Source organism: Callithrix jacchus, chromosome Y (assembly GCF_049354715.1).
Source record: "Callithrix jacchus isolate 240 chromosome Y, calJac240_pri, whole genome shotgun sequence".
Lineage (NCBI taxonomy): Eukaryota > Metazoa > Chordata > Mammalia > Primates > Cebidae > Callithrix > Callithrix jacchus.
The window spans coordinates 14,830,041-14,840,504 of NC_133525.1; the positions used below are offsets into that span (position 1 = coordinate 14,830,041).

A 10,464-nucleotide genomic window follows, 5' to 3' on the forward strand; every position below is an offset into this window, starting at 1 on the left:
TTTTCAACTATAGGACTTAATGGGCTCTGAAACTTTTTCTTCTAAATTTTACAAAGAAAGTGTTTTCAAATTTTCAAGTCAAACCGCGTGTTTAATTCTGTGAGCTGAATCCACACATCAACAAGAATTTTCACTGTATTTTTTTTAGTTTTCATTCTGGGATATTTTCTTTTAACTGTAGGATTCAATGGGCTCTGATATTCTTTCTTTTTAATTTTACATAAAAAGCGTTTTCAACATTTGAAGTGAAACCACATGGTCAATTTTGAGAGCTGAATCCACACATCAACAAGAATTTTCAGCATACATTTTTTTTGTTTTCATTTTGGGATATTTTGTTTGCATTTTAGGATTCAATAGGCTTTAAAATTTTTCTCCAGAATTTTACAAAAAAGAGTTTTCAAAATTTGAAGTCAGAGGGAGGACTCAAGATGGTGCTGTGAGAACAACCCAGGATTGGAGCTCTCTTTGAGTCCGTGGAGAGGTGAGTTGGAGCTGCATTTCCAGACTGATCTTTGTTGCCCACAGAACGGAGAGATTTCCAAGTATAGGGGAGATGCTGGATGCCTGGCAGTGCCTCTGCCCGGCAAAGCTGGCAGCCGGGGTGGTGGCGGCTGGCCCTGACCATCGCTCCCCACAGGGCGTGCTTGTCCGGGTGCCCTGTTGAGCTGGCAACCTGAGACTTGAGAGGGCTGGACTTGAGACTGAGCGAGACTTGGACAGTGGGCCTGCCCAGGGGATTGCAGGGACAGAGCGTTTGGGCTAGCCGAGTGGGACAAACAAGACCGCGATTTCAAGCGATCCCCGTGCAGTCAGTCTGAGACGCTCTGTGGGGAAGGGGCGTCCACCACTACCGAGGCAACCCGCCCCAACTGAGATACACGCCCACTGCTGATGCAGCCAGCCGTTGCCGAGGCAACCTGTCCCTACTGAGATACACGCCCACTGCTGACGCAGCCTGCCATTGCTGAGGCAACCCGCTACAACAGAGAGACTCCACCTCAGGGCGTGGCGGAGACCACAGTGGAACAGCAGAACCTGCCCCAATAGGGCGAGCCTCACAACAGCAGGGCGGAGCCTCGGCAGGCAAACAGTGGCTACTCTGCCTCCTAGCTGGGCAGGACACCTCAACGAATATCCAAAAATAAAGCCCAAACCCCCCAACACAGAGCATTTGAGAAAAAAAGGGTTTTTTTAATGAGCTCTGTTGCAGCAGAATCAAACATAGCAGCCTAACAGCCCTGAATGAACAACAGAGATCACAGCTCAGCAACTAATCTCCTATAAAGTACAGACTGTCTCCTCAAGCAGCTCCCTGACCCCTGTATATCCAAAAGACTGACATTTGGCAGGCATCATCCTGGGACAAAGATAGCAGAAAAAGTAACTGGTAGCATCCCTCACTGTGCCACAGCTGCTAGAGGTGCACCCCAGAGAAGCAGGGCCTGGAGTGGACCTCAGCAGTCGTACAGTGAAGGGGCTAGACTGGTAGAAGGAAAACCAAGTAACAGAAAGACCTCATCATCAACAATCTGGGTGTCCACTCAGAGACCCAATCGAAAAGTAAGCAACTACTTAGACGACAAGCGGATAAATCCACAAAGATGGAAAGAAACCAGCGAAAAAACGAGGAAAACACCCGAAACCAGAACACCTCGCCTCCTAGAAAGGACCAAAACTCCTCACCAGCAAGGGAACAAAGCTGGACGGAGAATGACTGTGACGAAATGACGGAATTAGACTTCAGAAGGTGGATAGTGAGAAACTTGTGAGCTAAAAGAACATGTATTAAATCAATGCAAAGAAACTAAGGAACTTGAAAAAAGATATGAGGAAATGATAACAAGAATGGATACCTTAGAGAGGAATATGAATGAATTAAAGGAGCTGAAAAACACAATACGAGAACTTCGCGAAGCAAACACAAGTTTCAATAGCCGAATTGACCAAGCAGAAGGAAGAATATCTGAAGTCGAAGACCAACTCAATGAAATAAAACGAGAAACCAAGATCAGAGAAAAAAGCGCAAAAAGGAATGAACAAAGTCTCCAAGAAATGTGGGACTATGTGAAAAGACCTAACCTACGTTTGATAGGTGTACCAGAAGAGGACGAAGAGAATGAAACCAAGCTGGAAAATACTCTTCAGGATATCATCCAGGAAAATTTCCCCCACCATGCCAGACAGGCCAACCCTCAAATGCAGGAAATACAGAGAACACCACAAAGATATTCCGCAAGAAGAGCAACCCCAAGGCACATAATCGTCAGATTCAACAAGGTTGAAATAAAGGAGAAAATACTAAGGGCAGCCAGAGAGAAAGGTCGGGTCACCCACAAAGGGAAGCCCATCAGACTCACAGCAGATCTCTCGGCAGAAACACTACAAGCCAGAAGAGAGTGGGGGCCAATATTCAACATTCCTAAAGAAAAGAACTTTCAACCCAGAATTTCATATCCAGCCAAACTGAGCTTCAGAAGTGAAGGAAAAATAAAATCCTTTGCGAACAAGCAAGTGCTCAGAGATTTTGTCACCACCAGGCCTGCTCTAAAAGAGCTCCTATGAGAGGCATTACACATAGAAAAAAACAACCAGTATCAGCCATTCCAAAATCCCACTGAATGCTAAAGAGCATCAACATAATGAAGAATCTACAACAACTAACAGGCAAAACAGCCACTTAGCATCAAAATGGCAGTATCAAATTCACACATAACAATATTAACCCTAAATGTAAATGGACTAAATGCACCAATCAAAAGACACAGACTGGCAAATTGGATAAAAATTCAAAACCCATCAGTGTGCTGTATCCAGGAAACCCATCTCACATGCAAGGATACACAAAGGCTCAAAATAAAGGGATGGAGGAATATTTACCAAGCAAATGGAGAGCAAAAAAAAGCAGAAGTTGCAATTCTCATCTCTGATGAAATAGCCTTTAAAGCAACAAAGATCAAAAGAGACAAAGAAGGCCATTACATAATGGTAAAAGGATTGATACAACAAGAAGAGCTAACGATCCTAAACATATATGAACCCAATACAGGAGCACCCAGATACATAAGGCAAGTTCTTAATAACTTACAAAGAGACTCAGACTCCCACACAATAATAGTGGGAGACTTTAACACTCCATTGTCAATATTAGACAGATCAACAAGACAGAAAATCAACAAGGATATCCAGGGCTTGAACTCAGACCTGGAGCAAGCAAACCTGATAGACATTTACAGAACTCTCCACCCCAAATCCACAGAATACACATTCTTCTCAGCACAACATCACACCTACTCGAAAATTGACCACATAATTGGAAGTACAGCACTGCTCAACAAATGCAAAACAACTGAAATCATAACAAACAGCCTCTCAGACCATAGTGCAATCAACTTACAACTCAGAATACAGAAACCGACCCAGAACCGCACAGCTTCATGGAAACTGAACAACTGGCTCTTGAATGTTGACTGGGTAAACAACGAAATGAAGGCAGAAATAAAGAAGTTCTTCGAAACCAATGAGAACGAAGACACAACATGCCAGAACCTCTGGGACACATATAAAGCAGTCTCTAGAGGAAAGTGTATAGCAATAAGTGCCCATATGAGGAGAATGGAGAGACCAAAAATTGACACCCTATCGTCAAAATTGAAAGAGCTAGAGGAGCAAGATCAACAAAACTGAAAACACAGCAGAAGACAAGAAATAACTAAGATCAGAGCTGAGCTGAAGGAGATTGAGACACGAAAAACCCTTCAAAAAATCAATAAATCCAAGAGCTGGTTTTTTGAAAAGATCAACAAAATAGACAGACCACTAGCCAGATTGATTAAAAAGAAAAGAGAGAACAACCAAATAGATGCAATAAAAAATGATAAAGGGGAAATCATCACAGACTCCAGAGAAATTCAAACCATCATCAGAGAATATTACAAACAACTCTATGCACATAAACTAGTAAACCTGGAAGAAATGGATAAATTCATGGACTCCTGTGTCCTCCCAAGCCTAAACCAGGAGGAAGCTGAAACTATGAATAGACCAATAACAAGGTCAGAAGTCGAGGCAGCAATTAAGAGCCTACCACTCAAAAAAAGGCCAGGTCCAGACGGATTCACCGCCGAATTCTACCAGTCACACAAAGAGGAGCTGGTACCATTCCTTCTAAAACTATTTCAAACAATCCAAAAAGAGGGAAGACTTCCCAAATCATTTTACGAAACCAACATCATTCTGATACCAAAACCCGGCAGAGACCCAACAAGAAAAGAAAACTTCAGGCCAATATCCATGATGAACATAGATGCAAAAGTCTTCAATAAAATATTGGCAAGCCGATTGCAACAGCAAATCAAAAAACTTATTCATCATGATCGAGTAGGATTCATCACAGGGATGCAAGGCTGGTTCAACATACGCAAGTCTATCAACGTAATTCACCACATAAACAGAACCAAAAACAAAGACCACATGATTATCTCAATTGACGCAGAGAAGGCATTTGACAAAATTCAACAGCCCTTTATGCTAAAAACCCTCAATAAACTCGGTATCGATGGAACGTATCTCAAAGTAATAAAAGCTATTTAGGACAAACCAACAGCCAATATCATACTGAATGGGCAAAAACTGGAAGCATTCCCTTTGAAATCCGGCACTAGACAAGGATGCCCTCTTTCACCACTCCTATTCAATATAGTACTGGAAGTTCTAGCCAGAGCAATCAGGCAAGAAAAAGAAATAAAGGGTATTCAAATAGGAAAGGTGGAAGCCAAATTGTCTCTATTTGCAGACGACATGATAGTATACCTAGAAGACCCCATCGCCTCAGCCCAAAAACTCCTGAAACTGATAAGCAGCTTCAGCAAAGTCTCAGGATATAAAATCAATGTGCAAAAATCACAAGCATTCGTCTACAGCAATAACAGACTTAAAGAGAGCCAAATCAAGAACGAACTGCCATTCACAATTGCTACAAAAAGAATAAAATACCTTGGAATACAACTCACAAGGAACGTAAGGGACCTCTTCAAGGAGAACTACAAACCACTGCTCAACGAAATCAGAGAGGACACAAACAGATGGAGAAACATTCCATGTTCATGGTTAGGAAGAATCAATATCGTGAAAATGGCTATACGGCCCAAATTAATTTACAGAATCAACGCTATCCCCATCAAGCTACCATTGACTTTCTTCACAGAACTGGAAAAAACCACCATGAACTTCATATGGAACCAAAAGAGAGCCCGCATAGCCAAGTCAATTCTAAGCAAAAAGAACACAGTGGGGGGGGCATCACACTACCGGATTTCAAACTATACTACAAGGCTACAGTAATCAAAACAGCATGGTACTGGTACGAAAACAGAGATATAGACCAATGGAATAAAACGGAGACACCGGAGGCAACACAACATATCTACGACTATACAATCTTTGATAAACCTGACAAAAACCAGCAATGGGGAAAGAATTCCCTGTTTAACAAATGGTGTTGGGAAAACTGGCTAGCCATGTGCAGAAAGCAGAAACTGGACCCCTTCCTGACACCTTACACTAAAATTAACTCCAGATGGATTAAAGACTTAAACATAAGACCTGGCACCATAAAAACCCTAGAAGGTAATCTAGGCAAAACTTTCCAGGACATAGGAGTAGGCAAGGACTTCATGAACAAAACACCAAAAGCATTGGCAACAAAGGCCAAAATAGACAAATGGGACCTAATCAAACTCCACAGCTTCTGCACGGCAAAAGAAACAGTCACTAGATTGGATCGGCAACCAACAGAATGGGAAAAAATGTTTGCAGTTTACCCATCTGACAAAGGGCTGATATCCAGAATTTACAAAGAACTCAAACAGATTTACAGGAAAAAAACAAGCCCATTCAAAAGTGGGCAAAGGATATTATCAGACACTTTACGAAAGAAGACATATATGAGGCCAGCAATCATATGAAAAAATGCTCATCGTCACTGGTCATCAGGGAGATGCAAATCAAAACCACACTGAGATACCATCTCACGCCGGTTAGAATGGTGATCATTAAAAAATCTGGAGACAACAGATGCTGGAGAGGATGTGGAGAAAAAGGAACACTTTTACACTGTTGGTGGGAGTGTAAATTAGTTCAACCATTGTGGAAGACAGTGTGGCGATTCCTCAAGGCCTTAGAAATAGAAATTCCATTGGACCAGCAATCCCATTACTGGGTATATATCCAAAAGACTATAAATCGTTCTACTATAAGGACACATGCACACGAATGTTCATTGCAGCACTGTTTGCAATAGCAAAGACCTGGAATCAACCCAAATGCCCATTGATAATAGACTGGATTGGAAAAATGTGGCACATATACACCATGGAATATTATGCAGCAATCAGAAATGATGAGTTCGTGTCGTTTGTAGGGACATGGATGAATCTGGAGAACATCATCCTCAGCAAACTGACACAAGAACAGAAAATGAAACACCACATATTCTCACTCATGGGCAGGTGATGAAAAATGAGAACACATGGACACAGAAAGGGGAGTACTAAACACTGGGGTGTATTGTGGGGAAAAGCGGAGGGCCAGTGGGAAGGGGAGGTGGGGAGGGATAGCCTGGGGAGAAATGCCAAATGTGGGTGAACGGGAGAAGAAAAGCAAAGCACACTGCCATGTGCGTACGGTCTTGCACGCTCTGCTCATGTACCCCAAAACCTAAAATCCAATAAAAAATTAAAAAAAAAAAATTGAAGTCAAACCACATGTTCAATTCTATGAGCTGAATCCACACATCAACAAGAATTTTCACCGAACAGTTTTTTAGTTTTCATTCTGGAATATATTGTTTTTTAACTATACAACTCAATGGGATCTGACATGATTTCTCCTGAATTTTACACAGAAAATGTGTTCAAAATTTCCAGTCAAACCACATGTTCAATTCTGAGAGCTGAATCCAAACATCAACAAGGATTTTTATTATATATTTTTTTTAGTTTTCATCCTGAAATATTTTGTTTTATCTGTAAGACTCAATGATCTCTGAAATTTTTTCTCCTGAATTTTACAAAAAAAAGTGTTTTCAAAATTTCAAGTAAAACCACATGGTCAATTTTGAGAGCTGAATGCACACATCAACAGAAATTTTCACTGTACATTATTTTAGTTTTGATTTTGGAATATTTTGTTTTAACTGTAGAACTTAAGGGGCTCTGAAATACTTTCTCCTGGATTTTACAAAAAAAAGTGTTTTCAAAATTTCAAGTAAAACCACATTTTCAATTTTGTGAGCTGAATCCACACATCAACAAGAATTTTCACCAAACTGTTTTTTAGTTTTTATTCTGGGATATTTTGTTTAAACTTTAGGACTCAATGAGATCTGAAATACTTTCTCCTAAATTTTACAAAGAAAGTGTATTCAAAAGTATAAGTCAAACCACATGTTCAATTCTGTGTGCTGAATCTACACATCAACAAGTATTTTCACTGTACATTTTTTTAGTATTCATTCTGAAATATTTTGTTCTAGCTATAGGAATCAATGGGCTCTGAAATACTTTGTTCATAAATTATACAATGAAACTGTTTTCAAAATTTCAAGTCAAACCACATGTTCAATTCTGTGAGCTGAATCCACATATCAGCAAGTATTTTCACCGTATATTTTTTTAAATTTTAATTCTGGGTTATTTTGTTTTAACTATAAAACTCAATGGGCTCTGAAATTATTTCTCCTGAATTTTACAAAGAATGTGTTTACAAAATTTCAAGTCAAACGACATGTTCAATTCTGGGAGCTGAATTCACAGATCAACAAAAATTTTCACCGTACAGTTCTTTAGTTTTCATTCTGGGATATTTTATTTTAACTATAGGACTCATTTGCCTCTGAAATTATTTCTTCTAAATTTTACAAAAAGGGTCTTTTCAAAATTTCACGTCAAACCACATTTTTAAATTCTGTGAGCTGAATCTACACATCAACAAGAACATTCACTGTACATTTTTCTAATTTTCATTTTGGTTTATATTCTTTTAAATATAGGACTCAATGGGCTCTGAAATTCTTTTCCCTGCATTTTACAACTAAAGTGTTTTCAAAATGTGAAGTCAAATTACATGTTCAATTCTGTGAGATGAATCCACGCATCAACAAAAATTTTTATTGTACAGTTTTTTAGTTTTCATTCTGCGATATTTTGTTTTAATTATATGACTCAATGGGCTCTGAAATTCTTTCTCCTGATTTTTACAAGAAAGTATTTCCAAAATTCCAAGTCAAACCACATGTTCAATTCTGTGAGATAAATTTGCACATCAAGAACATTTTGACCATACATTTTTTTAGTTTTCATTCTGGGATATTTTGTTCTTAACTGTGGGACTCAATGGGCTCTAAAATTCTTTCTCCTGAGTTTTACAAAGAAAGTGTTTCCAAAATTTCAAGTCAAACCACATGTTCAATTCTGTGAACTGAATCCACACATGAAGAAGTATATTCACCGTACATTTTTTAGTTTACATTCTGGGATATTTTCTTTTTAATGATAGCACTCAATGGGCTCTGAAAGTCCTTCTCCTGAATTTTACATAAAAAGTGTTTCAAAAATTCCAGTTCAATCCACATGTTCAATTCTGTGAGCTGAATCCACACATCAAAAAGCATTTTCACTATACATGTTTTTCGTTTTCTTTCTGGGATATTTTGTTTTTAACTATTGGACTCAATGGGCTCTGAAACTCTTTCTCCTAAATTTTACAAAGAATGTCTTTTCAATATTCCAAGTCAAACCACACGTTCAATTCTGTGAGCTGAATCCACACCTCAAAAAGCATTTTTTTCTTACTTTTTTTAGGTTTCATACTGGGATTTTTTTTTCACTATAGGACTCAATGGGCTCAGGAATTATTTCTCCTGAATTATACAAAGAACGTGTTTCCATAATTCCAGGTCAAACCACATGTTCAATTCTGTGAGGTGAATACACACATTAAAAACCATTTTCACCGTACAGTTTTTTTAGTTTTCTTTCTGGGATATTTGTTGTCTAACTATAGGACTCAATGCTCTCTGAAATTCTTTCTCCTGTATTTCACAAGGAAAGTGATTCCAAAATTTTAAGTCAAACCACATTTTCAATTCTGTGAGCTGAATCCACACATCAAGAAGTATTTTTATGGTACTTATTTTTTTTTTAGTTCTGGGACATTTTGCTTTTAAAGATACGACTCAATAGGCTCTGAAATTCTTTCTCCTGAAATTTACAAGAAAGTGTTTCCAAAATTTCAATTCAAACCACATGTTCAATTTTGTGAGCTGAATCCATACATCAAAAAGCATTTTCACCGTAAATTTTTTATTTTTCATTCTGGGATATTTTGTTTTTAACTACAGGACTCAATGGGGTCTGAATTTCTTTCTCCTGAATTTACAAAGAACGTGTTTTCAAAATTACAACTCAAACCACATGTAAAATTCTGTGAGCTGAATTTGCACATCAAAAAGCATTTTGACAGTACATTTATTTTAGTTTTTATTCTGTGATATTTTGTTTAACTATAGGTTTCAATGTGCTCTGAAATTCTTTCTTTTGAATTTTACCAGAAAAGTGTTCCCAAAATTCCATGTCAAACCACATGTTAAATTCTGTGAGCTGAATCTGCACATCAAAAAGCATTTTCAGCATACAGTGTTTTAGCTTTCATTCTGGGTTTTTTTTTTTTTTTTTTTTACGTATAGGAATCAAAGTGCTCTGAAATTCTTTCTCCTGAATTTTTCAAAGAAGGTGTTTCCAAAATTCCAAGTCGAACCACATTTTCAATTCTATGAGCTGAATCCACACATCAAAAACCATTTTCACCATAGATTTTTTTAGTTTTCATTCTGGGATATTTTGTTTGTAACTATAGGATTCAATGTGCTCTAAAATTCTTTCTGCTGAATTTCTCAAAGAAAGTGTTTCCAAAATTCCAAGTCAAACCACATTTTCCATTCTGTGAGCTGAATCTACACATCAAAAAGCATTTTCACTGTGCTTTTTTTTTTTTTTTTGGTTTTCATTCTGGGATATTTTGTTTTTAAAGATAGGACTCATTGGGCTCTGAAATTCTTTCTCCTGAATTTTTCAAAGAAAGTGTTTCCAAAATTCCAAGTCAAACCACATTTAAAATTCTGTGAGCTGAATCCACACATCAAAAACATTTGACCGTACATTTTCTTATTTTTCATTAGGGGATATTTTGTTCTTAACTATAAGATTCAATGGGCTCTGAAATTCTTTCTCCTGAATTTTACAAAGCAACTGTATCCAAAATTCAAAGTCAAACCACATTTTGAATTCTGTGAGCTGAATCCGCACATCACAAAACATTTTAACCATACAATTTTAGTTTTCATTCTGGGATATTTTGTTTTTAACTATATGACTCAATAAGCTCTGAAATTCTTTCTGCTGGATT

The 10,464-nt window shown here is 38.1% G+C and overlaps 1 protein-coding gene across 1 annotated transcript in view; it reads left to right on the top strand.

The window, feature by feature from the left end:
* LOC128930912 (uncharacterized) overlaps positions 1-4,992 on the top strand; it is a 174,573-nt gene extending 169,581 nt beyond the window's left edge. The window contains exon 13 of the mRNA XM_078364445.1: positions 351-4,992. The gene's annotated coding sequence lies outside the window, so the exon portion shown is untranslated. The remainder of the gene's footprint in view (positions 1-350) is intronic.
* The last annotated feature ends 5,472 nt before the right edge of the window (positions 4,993-10,464 follow it).